This window comes from Myotis daubentonii, chromosome 17 (assembly GCF_963259705.1).
Source record: "Myotis daubentonii chromosome 17, mMyoDau2.1, whole genome shotgun sequence".
Classification (NCBI taxonomy): Eukaryota; Metazoa; Chordata; class Mammalia; order Chiroptera; family Vespertilionidae; genus Myotis; species Myotis daubentonii.
The window spans coordinates 5,921,231-5,943,035 of NC_081856.1; the positions used below are offsets into that span (position 1 = coordinate 5,921,231).

The 21,805-nt window shown below is 50.6% G+C and overlaps 1 protein-coding gene across 3 annotated transcripts in view; it reads left to right on the forward strand.

Annotated features, from left to right (window-relative positions):
- Window positions 1–4,797: 4,797 nt before the first annotated feature.
- PAG1 (phosphoprotein membrane anchor with glycosphingolipid microdomains 1) overlaps window positions 4,798–21,805 on the forward strand; it is a 107,301-nt gene continuing 90,293 nt past the window's right edge. For 2 of the 3 annotated variants that reach the window (XM_059672663.1, XM_059672665.1), the window contains exon 1: window positions 4,799–5,227. The gene's annotated coding sequence lies outside the window, so the exon portion shown is untranslated. Of the gene's footprint in view, window positions 5,228–21,805 lie in introns of all 3 variants that reach the window. The other variant, XM_059672666.1, reaches the window with a different exon arrangement.

Sequence of the window (21,805 nt, forward strand, 5' to 3'; positions counted from 1 at the left end):
GAATGTACATTTATGTAGTAGTTTTTAAAGCATTTATCTATTTACAAGGGATTTACAATCTATGTATTAATCCCTGATCATTCTTTCCAATTATTAAATCAGACATGGGAGGAGCCTTAACACTTGAAGTCTAGAAAGTGCTCAGCCACAGGTACTGTTTCAGCTGCTGTTTCTCATCTTGGCCACAGCCCCTACTTCTCGCACCCATCTCAGCGGCCGAGCCCAGCCCTCAGCGGCTCTGCTCCTCAGCCAGCAAGGCCACATCTCCCTCTTCGGGCCCCCAATCCCGCCTTTCCCACCCCCAGCCTGCCCTTGCCTCACCACCCACCGGCTTTCGGGTTTGGAGTTACAAAGATCACTAGAATAACTTATTTGTGGGATTTTAAACATACTTAGGCCCTAGCTGGTTTGGCTCAGTGGATAGAGCAGCAGCCTGCAGAATGAAGAGCCCTTGGTTCAATTCCAGTCAAGGGCACATGCCCGGGTTGCAGGCTCGATCCCCAGTTGGAGGCATGCAGAAGGCAGCTGGTCAATGATTCTCTCTCATCATTGATGTTTCTCTCTTTTGGAGCAGGTCATGTATGATACTGACTGCTCTAAGTTCTAAGAGAAGTATTTAGTAGAAGTGAAGATTTGACATTCGGGCACTTTGTAAGTGTCCTGTGCTAAGGCAAGAGAGGTTGGGCTTTCCAATAGTGCTCAAAAGTCTCCCAGGGGAAAAAGACAATGCCGATCTCCCTAGCCTCCCAAGCCCACCCATATCCACCACGGGTTTGGTTATGGGGTTCAGGGAAGTTACTGGCAGCAGCAAGTGTTCCAACAAGGCAAACGTTGTAGTGAGCCATGTCCAAAACCAAGCACAACTGTATGAACACTTATGGCAACCGTGTTTTTTCCCCTAGTGAAATCAAACTCCACGTCTCCACTTTTGTCTCAGCCTTGCCAGCCACCTCGGCCTCCCCACAGTTCTCCTGTCTGGGTTATAACTATCAAATAGGCAGCGGTTGGAAGATTTCAGGTCAAAGAATCACTTTGAGTGAAATGGATGAAGAAATGTAATTAACAAATAGGGAGAAGTTAGGGGCCAAACGTCTCCACTCAGTGTTAAGCCAGTGACTTTTAGCAGAAAGAGTTTAATAAAAATCTCTGCTGGTCACAGCTTCCTGAATGAGCAGAAAATGGGTTCATTGAGTTACTAGCCTCTGTACAATTGAAATTTTATAAAGAAACTAGAGGCCCGGTGCACAAAATTCATGCAAGGGGCTCAGCCTTCGCAGCCCCAGCTTCATCCGGAAGGTCGTTAGGCTGTCTGGTCTAATTAGTATAGTATGTTTTTATTATTATAGATTCTCAACCAAAGAGCAGGCTTTGCTGACCCATAAGCAATACAGACCTCAGAGGGGAAAAAATGTAGCTGCCATTCTTCCAGACAATATAGTAGCTAATGAGAAACAAATTCAAAATCAGACACAGTCAATATTGATGCAGTCAATATGAATCCAATAGAACACCTTTCATGTGTTTAATGCAAATAATAGTGGCTCAAAATACAACGGCAGTGGGACATACTAATTCACTGTTTATATAACTCAGTCATGGATCTCTAAAAGTCAACATGCAAATGAATTCATATACTGGACAGGTAAATATTCTCATTGGAGTGTCTAACACCTAAGCAAATAGGCTCTATGCTTCTCCCAAAAGTTGCAGCAGGTCTATTACACTATCTTTGTCTCTAAAAATTTTTTTCTTATTAAAAAACTAATATAATTCCAGAACTAGCTCCCTTGTCTACAGAGATTCTTTAAATTAGGCATTCTTTCATTCGTTTTTTATTTCATAATCACACAGAAGAGCAGCTCTAACGGGACAGTTTGCAGTGGGTGTAGAGATAAAGGTGAGGAGGGCATAGCTCACAGTACAGCATCCCCAGCCAGTCTCCTGATGTGGAGATGGCACAGAAACAACGCCCGCTTTCTTCTGAGCCTTCACTCGGGCTGGGGGTAGAGTCCACAGCATTTACCACAAGCAGGAGACTCACCCCTGGCCCTCTGCTTCTGCACCAAGGCAGGGGGGAGGGGGGCGGGGGTGAGGGGGAAGCACATGTGGTTCTCATTTACAACAGCAACAGTTGGTATGAAGTCGGCAATGTGAATCTCCAGTCGGTCATTGGGGTTGGGGCGGGGGGTGGGGGTGGGGTGGCGGGGGAGAGCAGAGGAAAAGGATGGAGGCCTGAGGTTTCTGTCTGGGCTTTTGGCCCAGATTTTTGTCTACATCACTTGGCTTCTCTGGGCCAGGATCAAATGAGGATGGTGTCACCTGACACCAGAAAACGTGAGTGCCACTCTCAGAGCCTCTCGGAGAAGCCTGCGTGAGGAAGCCGTGGCTGCAGGACCAGGATGCTCTTAGAATGACACTGTGCCTCCCAATCCGTGGAGCTGCACAACGAGGTGAAGACACAAAATGCTCTCCCCCTGTACAAGAATGAAAGCCTTTCTCACTCAAAATACAGGCACGGCGCCGGGGCCGGTTTGGCTCAGTGGATGGAGCGTCGGCCTGCGGACTGAGGGGTCCCAGGTTCGATTCCGGTCAAGGGCATGTACCTGGGTTGTGGGCATATCCCCAGTAGGAGATGTGCAGGAGGCAGCTGATCGATGTTTCTCTCTCATCGATGTTTCTGGCTCTCTATCTCTCTCCCTTCCTCTCTGTGAAAAATCAATAAAATGTATATATAAAAAAATACAGGCACGGCTTTGAAGGATGTGAACAGTAAATGCAGAAACCATCTTCTTTGTAAGATCTGAGTCACTGTTCTCCTTAGTTATAGAAGCCGCACCCAACATCCAGATGTGTACTCTTGTTCAATACCACTGTCTGTGCAAGCCAACTAATGTGCAGAGCGATCTTTTTTAAATCTGTAAAATGGGCATGACATCTTTGTAGCTAAGTTACAAGACGCCTGTGAGATTTCAGTGAGGTGATCATGTGACGGGCCTTGCATCGTGAACTCTCGGACATTGCGTTTCAGCCTGTGCCATGAGGAGAAGGCCCAGCCTGCTCCCTTCTTCTCCAGGCGTCTTTCTAGGCTCCAGATTGAGTCCAGCTTTGTTTCCCCCTCCATCCCCCACCCCCTGCGATGCACACTGTCTGACAGGATATCCGACAGCCCTACTCCACCCCTCCCCTCCTAACCAGCCTTCTTCTCCAACCAGCTTTCAGCTCCCTTTAATGATATGTGTAATGAATGGATGTGTTTAATATAACATGTGCTTTCCTAAGTCATGCATAGTAGCTGTAGAAAGTTCTGGCTGGCCAGGTAAAGCACCTGCTGGATGTGGACCTGGCCTAAGTTCCACACCTGGCTTGGCTCTCCTCACTGCAAAAGTCTATTCCGGTCCAGGTGGCTGGTCTCCTATCCTGAAGTTTGGTGCAAACAACACCTACATCAGACGCAACTGCAATGGAATTCCAGAGCCCCACCTCTGCCCCGAGCCTGAACCACAACCACTGTGGGTAGGGCCTGGTCATGTGCGCTGCATTTTTGAAAAACTACTCAGGTGATTTTCCACAGACCAAGGTTTCAGAGGCTCTGCTCTGACTCCAGAGCTCACTTCGGAAGCAAGGATGGGGCGGTCCCGACCCTCAGTGCTGATATAGGCTGAGAGCCTGTGTGAGATGAAGACTCGCCCCTTACACCCCGACCTACCGACCGGAACCTGCAGTTCAAGCGAATCCCCAGGAGGTTCTGCTGTATCCCCGGGGAAGCTTTACAACCTAGCGGCACCTGGGCCCCACCCAAAGGTGCAGGGGTCGGCCAAGGCAGTGGGCTCTTACAAGCTTCCCAAGCTAGTATTGTGTTCAGCCAGAATAGAGGGCCATTGACTTCTAAATTCCAGCTCTTTTTCTACTTTAAATGATTTTTATTTTTCTTTTTTTATTTTATTTTATTTTTTTTTAAAGAAATTTTTTTAAAATATATTTTATTGACTTTTTACAGAGAGGAAGGGAGAGAGATAGAGAGTTAGAAACATCGATGAGAGAGAAACATCGATCAGCTGCCTCCTGCACACCCCCTACTGGGGATGTGCCCGCAACCCAGGTACATGCCCTTGACCGGAATCGAACCTGGGACCTTTCAGTCCGCAGGCCGACGCTCTATCCACTGAGCCAAACCGGTTTCGGCTGATTTTTATTTTTCAATTAGAGGTGGCATACATTATATTAGATTCAGGTGTGCAACCCAGTGATCAGATATTATATAATGTACTAGTGATCACCCCAATAAGTCAAGTACCCACCTGGCACCACACATCGTTATTACAATATTATTGACTCTATTCCCTATGCTGTATTTTACATCCCTGTGATTATCTTGTAGCTACCAATTTACACTTCTTAATCCCCTCACCTTTTCACCCATCCCTAAATTCCAGCTTCTTAAGGTTAAGCTATAGCCTGAGTTAAATTGGCCTCTGTGGTCTTGCCCAGGCCTAAGGACCACTTAAAGTGCTTTTTAAGGGACAACAGACTCTGGAGACAAACAAGTTCCACCACACAGTGTTAAGGTCACCAAAACCCAGGCAAGCAGGCAGGACACACCCATGGTGCGCCCTGCGCCCCTGCCCTTCCCATCCTCGGATCGCCCCTCCCTCCCGGGTAGCTCCGCCCCTCCCTGGTAGCCCCTCCCCTGCCTGGTAGCCCCGCCCCGGTATCCCCACCCCTTCTGGGTAGCCCCGCCCCCCTGTGACGTGCCGCCTGGGCCCGGGTCATGCGCATTGGCGCCCGCGCCTCCCGGCCGCTCCTCCCCGGCGCTGTCATTCTCCGCGGCGCGGCGCCCAGTGCGGACTGCGGTGCCCGCAGCCCCTCGCCCGCCCTCGCCCGCCCCTCGCCCGCCCAGGCCGGCTGGCGAGCTCGCGATGTGACCGAGCCTGGGAGCGGGCGGGCGGCTCTGCGAGCAGCAGCGCCTCGGCTTCTGTCTGGCCGCGCGTTCCCTGCGGAGCCGCGATTCCCTCGGAGCGGGAGACGCACACCAGGGGCTCGGAGCGCGCCCCCCGGGCCCGGTGCAGCCGCCGCCTCCGCCGGGCACCGCGGAGCCGAGGCGGCGGGTGCAGCGCGGGGCCACCGGCCGCGCGCAGCCGAGCGCGGTCCCCAAGAAGGCGCCCAGTTCGCTGCGTCCCCGCGAGTTGACTGCAGTTTCCGAAGTTGGAGGGAGCCGTGCGGAGGCGAGGTTGGTTGTTATCATCTTCGCGGTGTGGGAAGCTGGGGTGGCATCTCTTGTTAGCCGGGCGCCAGCTTGGGGAGGTCAGGGTGCCAGACGCGGACACACACACGCGGGAGAGGCCGCGGCGCAGCGGCCGTGCCAGCTGGACACGTGCAGCGCGAGGACAGGTGCTCGCGGGCACCGCGCCCGCTGCCCAGGGCACATTCCCAGCTTCGCCGCGGTGTGTGTGTGTTGGGGGGGGATGGAGGGGGGGAGAGGAGGGGAAGGAGGGGCGCAGGGGCCGGTCACCTCGTCCTAAGTCCTGGGGAGCCTCCTGTAATATCCCTGGGTGCCCTGGGTCTTTGGGGATGGGAGCTAAGCCCCAGGCTTCCCGCGCACCCCACTTCTGTCTTCCCCTCGACGAAAGTTGCCACCGTCTCCATAACAGCCCAGGGTTTTATGGGGAAAACAACTTGTATGTCAGCCCAGCGTTCTGTGCTATAAGGCGAATGACATGGGAAATGTGCTCTGTTATGTGATTTCATGCACTTTAAGAATGTGAGCAAGTCTCGGAGGAGCAGGATATGGATGGCACTTGGGTTTCACCCTGCCGCCCTGCGCTTCTTATGTAAGCCTCGCGGGGCAGCCCTGGCTCCCAGGGCAGCAGCTGTGGCTCCCGCTGCATTTGTCCACGGTCCGGCTTGAGCGGCCTTTAATGAAAACGCTGACATGATCCAGGAGGCCTGACACTCGTGTGCTCTTCAGGTTGGAGTGCCTTCCCCTGACAGGAAGCAAGCGAGCAGAAACCCAGCATATTTTCAAGGCAGCTCCAGGAATTAGACACTGAGTCGTGTTTTAAAATACATGCACTGTCAGAGGACCTGTGACATGTCCCCTTTGTTTTGGAGAAAGTGGAACTTGGTCCTGCCAGGCAAGTGTGGATGGAGTCTGAAAGTTAAGAGCACTGAAGGGCTTAATTATCCTAGTAAACGAAGAGCATGGTTTATAGGTAGCCGCCTGGTGGACTTTGACGGATAGACTTTTTAACCTTTCTTTCTCATCTCTCCCCCAGAGATTCCTTCTAAGCAGATTGGTAGATCCTCATCATTGATGTTTAATATTTGAGTTGATCAAATTTGTAAAAGGATACTTTGAAGTACCAAATAGTACTGTGGTGACTAAGACAGTGAGGATTAGAAATAAGGAGACTATTCAGATTATTTAATGTAGTAGTCATTAGTGTATCCAAACTGATAACATTAATACTGCCCTAATATCTATCTATCTACCTACCTATCTATCTGTCTACCTACCTATTTATCTACCTATCTATATTTTTTAATTTGGACTTATAATAATTGTTAAAATCAAAACTCATGGGTACATTTTAATGTAAGACTTCCTTTGGGTAATCTTTAGAAAAAGAAGCACATTTATTTATGATATTCCAGCATAGAACAAGATGAACTACTTATAGGTACCTCACTTAAAAACATACAGTTTCTTTGAAGAGTTCTAAGAAAATATACAAAATATTATTTCAAAGGTTGGAAAGTTGGTCAGGTCAACACACTGTGGTTTGTGAGACTATCCATGGCTTATATCTGAAAGAGAGACACCCAGGATTGGGGTCTCAAGCAGGTCGACTCCCCAAAGCACTTGCATTGTTATAGAGAGGACAGAGCAGGGCAGGTACCTAAACTCTGGGCCTCAGTGTCATTGTCTGTGAAATGGGGTGACAGCAGCTCCTCCTTCATTGACTTGGGTGAGGATTAGATGAGCTATAGACGTGAAGCTGTTGCCCAGTGTCTGGCCCATGAAACTGGGTAAAGCGATCATGGTTAGGAGAGGAAATGGGCAGATTGGACGACATTGAATGACTGCTGACGCAGGTGAACAGAGTCAGTTCACGTGTGTGACAAGGGGAAGGTATCAGCATTTACTAGACACCTCCTAGGGATGCAGACTGGCTGGGGCCTGATTCACCGTCTCCCACAATTCCTCTCCAAGGTACGTGACTCCGTGTCCGCGTTAGAGATGGGGAAACTGAAGCCCAGGCGATCAAGTAGTAGAACTCAGCGTGGGGATCTTCGCCCGCGCCTGTCGTTTCAGACCCTGTTGTTTTAAAGCCGGCTGCCTCAACTTGCCCACTGCTGCCTCCGTCGCCCCTCCTGTCCTCCCCACGAGAACATATGAAATAAGTGCAGTATTGTCTTCAGTTTACAGATGAGGACATTGAGGTTGCACATTAAAGTATGCAGGGTGCTAGGCAGCCATCACACCTCGTTCTCCGTGACGGGGAGCTTTGCTATTATCATAATTAGTGTTTAGTAGCTGGCCCCTCGCAGGTGAGCGAGGTGCCAGCAGGTGCGGGGTGCTCCCTGCAGTGTGAAGTGACTGTGGCTTGTTACTTCCTTTTGGTCTGTTGGGCAAGTCAAGAAGAGAAAATGGGTATGAGGTTGCAACTCACGGTGGAGGATGGGGCCCCCGGTTGGTTTCCTGCCTGCAGATGGGGCTGCGCTGGTCCAGGCGGACTAAACCGCAATGGAAGCAGCGATGCACCAACAGTCATGCCATCTCCCGGCGAGACTAGTCCCAGCGGAGAGCTCCCAGGGGCAGGCCGAGAGCCCTGGCACGGTGCCACACACCGTCCTGTTTGCTCAGAACTGAAGTGGCTGTGCCTCACCTTAAATAAGCAAGCTTCCTCTCGGCCTTTGCACCTGCTCTGGGAGCAGCCACGGGGCCCGAGGGAGCAGTGCTGTGCCGAAACTGGTCACAGCCCGCTGGCCGTCCCGCCTGACCGCCGGCGGATGGGCCTGATGGGCAGGCCCGGGCTTCGTGGCTTTCTCCCATCACCATCCCGGTCCTCCATCATGTTCTTAGTAAACACTGCCTCTTTCCTAGGCATTAAAATTGGATCACTGTACGAGGCACATGGCAGCAGGCCACTCACAGACTGATTTAATATTAATTACCCCTTTGAGCTGATGTGTCCTACCCCGGGGGGCACTTCCAGACAGATGTTCCACGCCGGCTTTCTCGGTCAAAAATCAGAACTCTCCGTGCGGTGATGCAGCTAACGACGCTGTGTTGCATGTCTGAGAGTGGCTAAGGGAGTAGCCCTCGCCAGTTCTCATCACAAGAAAAGAGGTCTGTGGCTGCGTGGATGTTAACTGGTCTTGTGGTGGTGGTTACTTCTCAGCAGGTACAAGATCGATGCATTAGGTTGCACACCTGAAATCAATATATGTTAAGTACCAATTATATCTCAAAATAAAGTAAAATAAAATAAAAGACACACTCTCTGGGAGGGAGCTCGGGGGAGGCCTCCGTGAGCTGGGGGCGCACGGCCGCAGGGGTGCACAGAGCCCTGGGTGAAGCCGCTGAGGCCCGCCACAGCTCTCTGCTTGCCCCTGCTCTTCAGAGTTCGCAGACCCCTTTTCCTCAGCCCTCACCTCGGGTTCAGATGCTCCTCTGTTCTGGGTGGTTCTGCAGTGAAATCTCCTCCGACCCCCTCGTCACTTCAGCCGGGCCCACACTGACTTTTTAACCAGCGCCTCAGAATTTGCATGTGGTTCTGTGTTCTTTCTTGTCTGGCCGTCTCCTTGTTGGCTCCTCCGTGGCCACTTGCAGACTTCCCACTCCCTCTCCCCGGCGCCGCTTCCTCCCGCGTCAGCATGCACGGGAAGCGCCGCTGCTCTTCACGTGGACATACGTGCACGGTCGCTCACTCTCCCGGTCACCTCCACTTTGAATTGTCTGCACTTCGGGCTCAGGGAGTGGGGAGCTGATTACATTCTGGAGCTCTTGCCGCAGACATCCCTGAGCTCTGCTGGGGTGTGTGTGGTGGGGGGGTGGTTTATACAGGGTTCTGATTACACAGGCAAGCAGTTCTGCGCACATGGCTGCGAGCCCCTCAGGCTGGGGCACTGCGAGCTTGAGAGCACAGGGCCGGTGTGGGCGGCAGGCAGCTCCGAGTGGGATTTACCGGCCGCGTGTCCAGCGCTCACTGGCTGTGCCCTGGAGGAGACGGGAGTGGTCACTAACAGGGGACTCCCTCGCGCCAGCTGCCGGGCTGAGAGCTCTACCTCAGCATTTACTGTAGTCCTCAGGGTGAGCCTTATCTGGTAGCTACTTTATTCTCTTTTGCGAAAGTGGAAACGGAGGCTCAGAAAGGTCAGTGCGCTTGTCCAAGGCCACACTAGTGAGTTTTGGAGCCGAGGGTAGAGTCAGGGCTGCCTGGGAGCCCTGGGCTCCCTACACGGCATCTACTGCCTCTGGTTGTGCAGCCCCCGTGGCCGTTACACTGTTCACAGGTGTCCTAAGTTGTGCTTCTAAAAGTGATCCTAGCCCTGACCGGTTTGGCTCAGTGGATAGAGCGTCGGCCTGTGGACTGAAGGGTCTCAGGTTCGATTCCGGTCAAGGGCATGTACCTTGGTTGCGGGCACATCCCCAGTAGGAGGTGTGCAGGAAGCAGCTGATTGATGTTTCTCTCCCATAGATGTATCTAGCTCTCTATCCCTCTCCCTTCCTCTCTGTAAAAAATCAATAAAATATATTTAAAAAAATAAAAGCGGTCCTACACTGTCTTACTCCCTGCATTCCCTGGGGCAGGGCTGTGCCCGCTGGCCTACCCACGGCCAGCAGCTGGCATCGACTGCCATCGTCTGTCTCCGTGGAGGAAGAGTTTAAGCTTAGTCCATGCCATGAGCTCCGAGAAGAGACCCAGAGGTTCGCGCTGTGAAATAGGAAGCAGAGAGCCTGTGGCTGGTACCGGGACACCCCGGGGGGCCGTGTTAATGTGGCTGTTTCTCTGGGTTTGGGGTCACTTGTGTCATCCTCCTTAAAGAAAGGAGAAGTGTAGAGGCCCGGGATTTTCTCAAGTGACTAAAAGAAAAAGCGGGGGGTGGGGGGGGTGTTATGTAAGTGAAAAAAGGGTCAGTAGTGAGCACATGACCAACAGTGTCATGAGCCATTCACAGGGCGACTGAGGCCTTTACAGTAAATGAACGTGGGTGTCTGGCAGGTAAGGCTGCAGGGTGTTACCTGGAGGGGGAGCCTCAGACCTGTGCAGCGATGCCCTCTCTGACTACAGGCCAAACACGGAGTCTAAACCCCCCTGGAAATGTTCTCAAAACCCTGGTCCTGAGCTCCACCCCCCAACTTTTTTTTGTTGTTGCTCAGGAGCCAATATTCATTCAGTAAGTTATTCATATCCCAGGGCTTGAGTTACTGTTGTTTGATGGTTATAATATGTTAGCGTATCTTGTGGCTGTCTCATGTACTCTCCCTCCTTGATTCTTTTGGGGCTGTAGAGCGACTACTTACGAAAAATTCCGTATTCTACATGTAGGCTGTCTTCAGAGGACAGGGAGGTTGGCCTGACTGGGAGCTTTTCCATAAAATGCAGAGCCCTGGGAACCTTACGGAGTAGCCGAGTTAAAAAAAAAAAATGTTTTATTTGATCAGCAGCCGCTTTGCACCTTCCTCTCTGATCAGCCGCGTCCTCGGGCGTCTGGTCCCGCTATGTTCTGACAGGATCACCGCGTTCACGCCCTCGGCTCGCTCCAGCCCTTCTCCCCACTGTGCCACCCTGCGTGGCCCGCAGCGTCACCCGCTGCCGACACTGCTGGGAACATGGACGGGGCAGCTCACATTATCAGTCAGAGTCAATAAAGCCACACAGGACAATGAACTATTTAATTAACACAAAATCCAGTCTGTAACGTGGCTGCCCACAGGGTGCCACCTCCTCTGCCTCCCCCGTGGGAGCTGCAAGCCAAGGGCCTCACTGTTCTCCCCACACCTGCCACCTGCCCAGGAGGGCCGGGCCTTGCTCAGTCCTCAGCCACCCGCCCGCAGTGCTGGGCAAACTCAGGGGAGTGCAGTGCCATGTCTGCCCGCACCAGTCCCTACCCATCTGGCAGATCTGCCACCAGGCGTGCTGCCGGGCGAGGCAGCCTCAGACAAGAAGGTCCCCCCTGCCCTGGAGAACCTGGGTCTCTGGAGGGGAAGAGACGGGAGCTGGGTGGGCACCAGGGCAGCAAGTGCTGGCTCCGCAGGGTCCCTGGCTCCAAGGGGCTCTCCCTGAGGCCGTGGGCCGGCTGAGGGTGGAAGGCAGGTCAGAGGGGAGCAGGATGGGAGCGGCTGGCGGACAGCACAGCGAGTGTTCTTACCGAGAGTACAGTGGCTGAAGGTGCCAGAGAGGGCGGCTGACCGGGCGGGACAGCTGGTCCATGTGGCTGATGCGCATGGCGTGGTGGGCGAGGCTGGAGGTGCAGAGCGAGGCTGCAGCCACTTCAGGAAGGGGCGTCCGCTGGATTTGAGCACTTTAGGCTGTCCTTTCAGAACGATCACTCTGGGTGTTTTGTAGAGAAGGTGGGGGGGGCGGGCACATGCAGAAGAGAGAAAGAAGCCTGTGAGGAAGCTGTTGAATCCTCATGCAGGTTTAAGGTCTGAACTCAGATGGGTAGGAGGGGGAGAAGGAGGGGGGTGGCCACTTTAGAAAGGGGACTCCCAGGCCTCTGGCTGGAGGAGTTAGATGGACAGAGGGGCCCTTGGTCCTGGAAGTAAACACAGAGGCGGCACGGTTTGCAGGGGAAGATGATGAATTCACCTGCGGATGTGTGGACGGGGCCCAGGGCTGAGCCAGGCGGTGGCACCAGCCGGTGGCTCTGGAACTCGGGACACAGGCCGAGCGGGAACAGCTCGCCTGGGGAGGTGCCGTGGAGACACGGCCTGCCTGGGAGAAGGCGCGGACGCCAAGGAGTTGGGACGGTCACATTCATGGAGAGGAGGTTCTGCCAGGTGCTTGGACACAGAGCGCAGGAGCCAGAGGCAGAGCGGCTCCGTGGGCTGGAAGCCGGCGCCGGGAGGGCGGGGGTGGAAATGATAGGCAGCGGCAAAGGGGCAGGGCTGACTGTTCCCTTGCTTTGTCCCCACAGGGGACAGGGCTGTTTCTCACGTGGCTTTCAGTGCCTGAGACTGTGGAAGGAGGGTGGGAGTCGGGGAAGGGAAAGGAGTGAGCAATGCAATCATGAACGGAGGGCGATCCTGGGTCTCAAGCTGCTTATAGGATAGACTTGCTATTTCTTGTTTTTTCACTCACTTTTTCTGTTTCATGGAGAAAAGCAGGCACTTAGTAAACTGGGAAGAATGCAAGAATCACCTCCTCGGTGCCCCAAAGCAGGCACAGCTCACTGCACGTGTGCACACGCCCCCGAAAGGGGACATGGCAAACGACAATATGTGACAGTTACAGAATCTAGGCTTTCCCCGGGGAATGGCACCCTGGGAGGTTTGGGCCTTTGAACCAACCCTTTTACAGTGATTGATGCGCGTCTAGGCCCGCTGGCTGGTGTATTTGGGATAGAATGAGTGCAGTTTCCTGCAATTTTCACTGCCTTAAAAAGAGACCTCGTGATGCTATAGACCTGCGGTTCTCAACCTTCTGGCCCTTTAAATACAGTTCCTCATGTTGTGACCGCCAACCATGAAATTATTTTCATTGCTACTTCATAACTGTAACGTTGCTACTGTTATGAATCGTAATGTAAATATCTGATATGCAGGATGGTCTTAGGCGACCCCTGTGAAAGGGTCGTTCGACCGCCAAAGGGGTCGCGACCCGCAGGTTGAGAACCACTGCTGTAGACAGACTGGAGCGTGGGGCTGTGTGTGCTAGTTAGCACCATGCCTCTCAGTCCTTGCCCATCGTCCTTTGATTTGACCCAGGGGACTGAGGCAGGGTTCAGGTGACTGCATGAGACGACAGCGGAGCGGCCGAGCTCCTGGGACCCCCGACGGGCACCTGACTTCGAGTCCGGGGTCTTGCCACCCCATCGCAAGGCCTGTGTCTGTGTGAACAGCTGCTCAAGAAAAACCAGGGGGTGGGATGTTTAAGAGACTTTTTGATGAGTCTGCTCGAAGCACCAACATCTACCTGAGATGGGCCACAGGTCACTTATGCACATGTATGTGATTAAGTCAGACTGGGGGGACAGTCTTTTCTTACACGTGAGCATCTTATTATGTTCATTATCTTAAAAGCTTTAAAAAAAGCATCTGAGTTATAAAATAAAAGGATCGCATATTCTAAACTGCAAAATTATCGTAGCTAAACTTGCTGTTTGTGCTACAAGGGAAATTGATTTTTTAGTTGTTGTGATGGGTGCTATGCGTGAGAAGCATGGCGTGTGCAAGTGTGTGTGCGTGTGTATGAATTAAAAACCAGCCCAATCAAGTTCCATCTATTGGCTCTCCTTTTATGATATTATTCTCGAATTCTCCAAATACAGTAAGTGGTGGAGCTTGCTTTGTCTTGCCAGAGCAGCTGCCATGTTACCCACTTAATGCCAACGAGTTCAAGCCTTTGCCTTTTTCTTAAGCAGTGTAAAGCGATACAGGGCCAATCTGAAGGGTTTATTTTAGTTTTATAACTTTTATTTGGCTCTTGATATTCTATAATTATGATTTAAGTAACGTTGCTACTGTTGAAGCAGAGATTAGCTGTTCATATACAGTAGTACTAGAAGCATGAAATGTAACTTGGGTTTTATGACTGAAAAGTTTATGATGCTACATTTTATTTATTTCAAGTTCATCTTTTGCTTCTTTATTTTTATATTATATTTATTTCACACAAAAAAACACCTAAGAGCCTTAGTAAATGGCAGTTTCCGGATGAAAGCAATTTCTAGCAAGTGGCAACATGCTGGTACCCAGCGCTTATCCTTAAACCTCAATTTCAAGCTTCGCGGCGCCAATTATGCATTTTAGCTTTATTAGGAAAATTTGAATCCAAAGGGGCTTATGCATTTGTGACAGTCAGTGGTTTGACCTTTTGTTATTAGTGCTGACTTTTTAAAATAACCACACATTTGCACGTTTTTTAAAGTTTTATAAAAATGTTAGGGGACCACCAGAGTTGTAGTAATTACCTTTACACACGGTGTATTGTGGTAGCCTCGCTCCGTGTAGCTGAGAGGCCACAGTACAGGTGTATGCAGTTGAAATAACAATATAAAGTAAGGTGGTATTTTAGATAGGGTTTTGTATTTGTAATCATATGTGAAGAAACTCAAATGAAGTAAAATGAAAATTAATTTGGTCATTTCATGCCTCATGTGTCCCCATTTCATCCAAAAGCAAACATGAGCATCCAGGGCTCAGCAGTGTTCCAGCGAGGCTCTGACGTCACTATACTGACGTTGCTCTCAAGATGGATACCTGAGCTGCATGTCCTACTGATCTTCCCAGGAGTGTGCATTTTAATATTATGTCGTAGGAGTTCTCACTTTCTAAAAAGAGGAATTAAATTGCCCCTTTTCTTCCTATTGAAGTTTATTCAGGCATTTTTGTGTTATGTGTACTTGACATGAGAGAACATGTCTAAATTAGTCATCTAATTTGAATATCATAATTATGTGTGCACTGAGGGCTTGATTGACTAGGGAGCGTCTGCATTTTAGCTCTTAGTGGATTTAGGAATTACATGCTTAATATTTCAGAGTCCGAAACCTGCTTCTGTTTACCAATAGGCACATGGAGACAAATGTAAACATTTTAACAAAGAGAATTTAGAAGGATTTGCTCCTTTTTCCAATGTTAGGAATTGGCACATATCTGTCTACTGAAGCGTTTTCTTCCAGATAACGGATCGATAAGAAATGTAGAAATGGCTGGAAACTAGCATGGTGTCGCTTGTAGTGCCCAAATGGTTGGTGTTGAGATTAGAAATATACGCTTGTTTTTCTTTTCTTTTTAAAAATTTTAAATATATTTTTATTGATTTCAGAGAGGAAGGGAGAGAGAGAAAGAGATAGAAACATCAATGATGAGCAAGAATCATTGACTGGCTGCCTCCTGCACGCCCCCTACTGGGGATTGAGCCCACAACCCAGGCATGTGCCCTTGCCTGGAATTGAACCCGGGACCCTTCAGTTTGCAGGCCGATGCTCTATGCACTGAGCCAAACCAGCTAGGGCTACTCCTTTGTTTTTCTAAATAAAAAATAAAGATGCTTTGGAGTAAAGTATTATGAATCTTGATAGACATTTAGACATAGCTGGATAATGCCAAGAAGATTTTCTCTTTGCTTTATTATATAACTAGAGGCCCAGTGCACGAAATTCGTGCACGGGTAGGGTCCCTAGAGGCTTCCCCCAGCTGCCTGCCACCGCTGCTGACCAGGGTGGGGCTGGCCAGGGGGAGGAGCCGTGGGTGGTTGGCCAGCTGGCCCTGCCCCCTAATCGAACTCCAGGTCAAACTCCCAGTCGAGGGGACAATTTGCATATTCGCTTTTATTATATAGGATAGTTACTCTGCCTAAAATATACATCTTGAACCTTAACCTCAGTGTGAAATGCTCAATATTGCCAAAGTAGAATTGAAATTAAAAATGTGGAGTCTCGTGAAAAGCACGCAATGTGGATAACAGCTTTTCAGGCTCCGGGACATTTGAGACAGGGTTGCTCAACGCGATGGCTGCAGAGGAAAATGAAACACTGAAGTGTTTAACTGATACTGAATGTAATGGTTTCTACCACCACAGTTCTTAACCTTTCCAATGGGTTGAGTTATTTGCTAACAGTAGCAGGTCAGGAACTGAATTCTTAGAGAGCTTTTCTTTTAACAAATATTCAATAGCATTTTCCAGCTTGTTCTCCTGGATACAACTCATAACAACAGCCCAGTGTTTCCCTCTACTGTCTGGCAGCCCCAGGCTGTTTGGCACAGGGCCCCTTCTTCTCTTATGTATTTTCTCAGCTCCCCACATCCTCAAAATTGTCAGCCTTGGCTGAGAATGAGCCTTTTGCATCCTCACAGTTACAAGGGGAATAAAACAACTTCTCCCTGTAATGTGCCAAGTCCTGTGGTCACAGAATCACCACTTGCTAGTCATATGCTTTTCCTTTCTCGGTGTCCTCGCTGGCTTCCGGAAGTGGTAACAAGGCTTCGTTGAGATGTGAGCCCATCAGTTTGGTTCCATCTGTCTTACACTCTCTTTAGAGCTGTGGTTCTCAGCCAGGGCGGCCGTGCTCCCGGGGTGCTGGGCCCTGTCTGAAGGCATCTTCGGGTGTCACAGCTGGCATCCGGTGGGGGAAGCAGGGATGCTGCTTTCATTCTGTGCACAGAACAGCCTCTGGGGAAGAGGCTGGCCCCGAGGGCTGAGGTTGAGAAGCCTGATCTAGAAGGTAGGGAATGTTGGTTAAGTTTGCTGAATACTGTTTAAGCAAATGGAGATGTGACAGGTGACTCTGGTGAAGAAATCATTGCATTCGATGCATTCGTTTGTTCAACACCTACTAGGTCCTGAAAACACAGTAAGGAAGACTGTGGCATAACCCCAGAGCCCAGGAGTTTGCACTCTTTGCAAGATGACTGGAAAATAAAACACTGCTGCTTGGTAGAATAAACCCTTTGAGGATTCAGCTTTTAGAAAGGTAATAGGTAATTAGAGGGCCGGCATAGCCTGTTAAATAGAAACCATTGAGATTTCATTGGCTAGATATGGGGGAATATCTGAAAGAAATCATGTTCTCTGTCTAGATGTGATATTAGTCATTTGTGGGTGAAATTGCTCATTTTTCCTTATCATCATTAATAGGCCCCATTTCTTGCCCACCTCCTCATTTCCACTGGTATTAATTTGAAATGTCAGGAAAACACCAGGCAGTGTTGACAACTAGGTGTTACTTTAGAATTGTAGGATATTCATTTCTTTTAACATCTTCATTGAGGTATAATTTACTTGCCATGGGTCTCCCATTTTAAGTGTATAATTCCATCTGTCTTAGACTCTCTTTAGAGCTGTGGTTCTATTGTGATTTTTAATAAATGTACAGAATTGTGGAACTATCAGCACAATCCAGCCGTAGGATTTTTCCATCACCCCCAAAAGATCCGCTGTGCCCATGTGTGGGCACTGTGACGCCCACAGGCAGCCCGGGCCACCCTGACTTTCCTGTCTTTTTCTTTTTCATGTCTACACTAGAGGCCCAGTGCACAAAATTTATGCACGGTGGTGGTGGTGGTTGGGGGGGGGGGGGTAATCCCTCAGCGCTGCCTGCATCCTCTCACAATCTGGGACCCCTCGGGGAATGTCAGGCCTAAACCAGCAATCGGACATCCCTCTCGCAATCCGGGACGCTGCATGCATCAGTGACCATACTTTTCACACAGGTGAAAGGCATCTTGCTGTTGTATGGGCAGCTACATTTTCTTGCCCTGATTATAAAAAGTATTACATAACATGATCCTTCTGAGGCAGTAGTGCCATTTTCCCCATCTTAAGGGTGGAAAAACTGAAGCAGAGAGAAGGTAAGTAATTGGCTTTGTCACACAGTTATAAGTGCCAGAATCAGGGCTGGCCACACAATGTGCAAGCCAGAGTCCATGCATGTCATCGCTGCATCATCCTGTTTTTTCAGTGTTAGGGTAGCCTTGCCAGGTTTTAATTTTTAAATCTAAGAGACTGTTCCCAATATATAGGGTAGGGTCCCTAGGCCAGACTGGCAATCAGGGCCATCTGTGGGGTGACCGGTGGGCGGGATGATTGGGGGGCCCCTGCTGGCACCTGCATTGCTGGCAGCCTGGCACTACCCACTGGCCATCCCTGCCACCCAATGGCTGCCACCAGTCACCTCCCTCTTGGCGGATGGGGCAGACATTCAATGCAGGAAGGGGCAGCTCCTGTGTTGAATGTCTGCCCCCCGGTGGTCAGTGTGCATCATAGTGACCGGTCGTTCTGCCATTTGGTCGATTTGCATATTAGGATTTTATTATATGGGATTTCCATTGCTATAGGTCTGCCTTTTAGAAAACCTGTGGACATTTCATTTAGAAGATTAATTTTTACACTTAAGTGTAGTTAGCTACCTTCTTTCTGAAGCTCAGCACCCGTTCATATTTGTCATGTAACCTGTGCCGTAGCCACGCTGTGGTGAGGCGTGGGCGCAGGGAGCTTTTGGACCCACAGGATGGGTCCGGCGGGACACGAAGGGGAGAAGGGCCGCGGGGTCACGGCAGCATTGGGCCACGTTTTGTGCGCGGCATGGTAGAAGCCGTTCTGCAGCTTTGTCCTGTTTCATTGCCCATCGATCTGTCCACTGAGATAAAGTTATAGAAGTGAGTGAGAACGCCTGCCTGATGTGGGGAGAGAATAGACGGATTAAGCCAGAGCGTTTCCCTGCTGGGGATTCTGTCGGCTCAACAGTCCCTCCGCCAAAAGCGAGCACTTTGGGGCCAATGTCTTTGAGAGTTCAGCTCTTAGAAAGGTAACAGGTGTGTTTACTGGGCATTCGGTAACACTCCCATGGGATTCAGGAAACAGTAATTTCTGTGGCGAAGGAGATGAACATTCATGTTTTGTTGGACAGAAAAAGACAAAATAACCTCATGTCAGTTCAGGTCCGTTTTTTGGAGCAAATTTATTTGTTAGCAAAGGAACAAAGAAACTCTGTGTTTAGGAAGTTTTGCATTTCAAAATTGTGGATAAAGGTGTATGAACCTGTCTCAGTTTATCCCAAGATATTTCATTTCTAATAATCATCTCACCCTCTTCCTGACTCCTGCCCTCCATCTCCTCTGCCTCTCCCCACCCCTCTCCCCACCCCTCTCCCTCCCCCACTCCTACACTTTATACAACTTGGCCATCTGTGGACTTGTCTTTCTTTCACATCATTAACTTCCCATCAGACTTCACAAATGCTAAGTCTGCTGTTCTGTTTGGGTGGGTGGAGGCCAGGTGTGGATGATGGCCCAGGCCTACCTGCCTGTGGTTGTGGTGTCACCCCCTGCTGTAGGCTGGACTGTAGCCTGCTCACCTGCTCCAGCCCTCAGCCCAGGGCCCCAAGAGATGAAAATAGTTTTGTTGGGTCAAAAAGATGTCCTTGAGCCCAGCCGGTGTGGCTCAGTGGCTGGAGTGTCATCCCATGCGCCAGGAGGTCACCAGTTTGATTGCCAGTTGGGGGCACATGCCAGGTTTTGATCCCCAGTAGGGGGAGTGCAGGAGGCAACTGATTAATATTTCTCTCTCATCAATGTTTCTATTTCTCTCTCCATCTCTCTCCCTCTCTCTAAAATCAATAAAAACATTTTTAAAAATTAAAATAAAATAAAAGATGTCCTTGAAGAAAATTCCTCCAATAACGATGGCAGCTGTCATTCCAGGTAGCCCCAAGCACATGCGTGGTAACCTTCACACCCATCACAAAACCATGGGCCGTGAGACTAAGCAGCTATAGGAAGAGATAAAAACCAAAGCAGAGAATCCACGAGAGTAAATTCTCTTGCGATGAAGATGTTTAGAATTCAAGAAAGATAAGGACATGCACGGGCTCACAAATTAGAAGCAGGACACCCATCCAAAGCAAGACATTTCAGACTTGTTCCAAATGGTTAAAAACCCGGCATGATCGCGTTCTATAATTTGCCCAGCGGTATTCAGCAAGCCTCCTTAGTCTTCGCCATCAATTTCACATCTCGGTTAATTTTCAGATTCCTCGGTGGTGCTCAGCAAACTGTAATTGTGGCCATGGGTTTTAGCTGGTTTCCTCACACTCTGAAGTAGCTACACACCCATCAAGGATGGGAATGCATATTCCAACCCATGTGTGGAATTTGCTTTTGTGTGCGTGTGAGTGCTCACGCTCTTGGGCACCGTTCCTGAGGCAGAACAGAAACGGGTGGGGGACCCACGTGCCAGCAAGGAGACACAACGTCTGCAAATTGGAGGAAACTACAGACCATGGTGTTGCACCAGCGTCAGAGGAAAATGGTGCGCTTACAGGGACACCCCAAGAAGTGCCCGAGGAGGGCTGAGGACCTCGCCAAGGCGTGAGAAGTTCTTAAAGAGCGTGAGTCGGAAGTCAACTAAGTGCAGGGGTGGTGGTTCGGATGCTTTAACGGGCGCTCAGGTGCCGTCCTGGGGTGACATTGAAAGTTCTTACTTGCTTCAAGTGGGACGCCAACCTTTCTGTCTAAAGACGCTGGCCTGTTGCCATGGTCGTGGAAATCCAGGACTTTATCTCGGGTGTCCAGGCCACCTCCTGCTCCAGCCACAGCGACAGTGCCTCTCGGGTCTCCCAGCCTCTCCGCAAGCATCACTCTCTCTCCTAGCTCCCAGCTTGCAGGAGCCGTGCTCGCCCTGTCTGGTTTTGCACCTGTCTTCTTCGCCCAGTGTCTTCCTGGGTGTGCAGACACTTGTTCTTGTTACCACATTTCCTGTTGTTACAGAGCTGACAGCCACAGGGCCTCCTCGTGGCACAGTGCACGTTCCTTCTCATTCACAGAGCCCCCCACCCTCTCCGTGCCTGACAGTGCTTTCCCTCTTTTGGGCTGGAGGGGCCCCTCACTCCTCCCCCCTTGGTCTCTCTCCCTCTCTCTCTCCTGCTGCCTCCCCAGCCCCGGTTCTCCATCCTGGCCCGTGAGCCATCACCTGGCAGCGTGGATACACACTGATGCCAAGGCCCGCCCCCGTGATGGTGACTGACGTGCTCTGGGGGCCTCGGCCTTGGTGGTTTCTGAAAACTTCCCGGCGATGCAGAACCACCAGTTTAGAAGTCGTGACCCCGACCCACCGTCTGTTGTGTAGACAGTAGGTCCTTGGGGAAGGAGGCACAGGGAAGTCAGAAGAGGAAGGGTGGGAAGAGACGGGACAGCTTCCTCATCCCTCTGTTTACTTCTGTCAGTGACACACACCCACTCGCTGGCGTGGCACCGTCTCCCCTCGGACTGGGCTCCCCTCAGTAGATGCCAGGTAGTCACGGTGGCCCAGTGCCCCATCAGACATGCACGTCTGTCGTGAGTGTGACGGCTGGCGGAGCCACTGCTCCTGGTGGTGGGTCGCCCAGCCTGTGTGGAAATGGGAAGATCTCCTGCAGTCAGAACCCTCTGTGGTTCACGTGTCTTAGGAGTGAACATGGCCCTTCTCTCAGGTCCACAGCCCAGGACGTCCCATCTCAGGAACAAACCACGAATGCTTACTTTCCTGGCTCTTCTGCTCTGAACGAAAGTTTAATTTTCTTCCTTGAAGGGAGAAGTGAAGCCGCAGGGGGAAAAAACCATAGGCAGAGGACGGACTTGACCTTACAGGTCTTCCTGGGTCTCTTTTCGCCTTGTTTCCATAGAGAAGTTAAGAGTGTTAACGGGTAGCTTTCCCACCCCCACCCCCACCCCCAATCACCCACAGACCTAGAAAGTCATGTGCCAGGCCTCACAGGAAATTAGGATGCTTTCAGTGGCCGTGAATTATTTATTTCTTAAGAGCCTCGTGAACCAAGTTGCAAAAATGACGTTGAGGAGGTGGCGGGGGTTGCGGAGGGAAAGGCACATGGATAATTAGAAATCTTACTTAAAAGCTGCTTGAGAACACATTTGCTTCAGTCAATCACCCGCCTGCCCCATCCGAAAGTGCGGGGAAGGTTCCGGCTTTATTTTCTCCTATTGATAGGACATTGGCTGGATTGATCTGAAGTTGAATTCCACTGTAGAGGTGCTGTTGGCCTGGCTTCTAGGAAGCCGCTCTGTTTGTTTGTTAGGGCTCCCATACAGAACGCGCAGACCGCGGCTGTGTCCGCAGACGCTGGGTTCCACGCTCCGGAG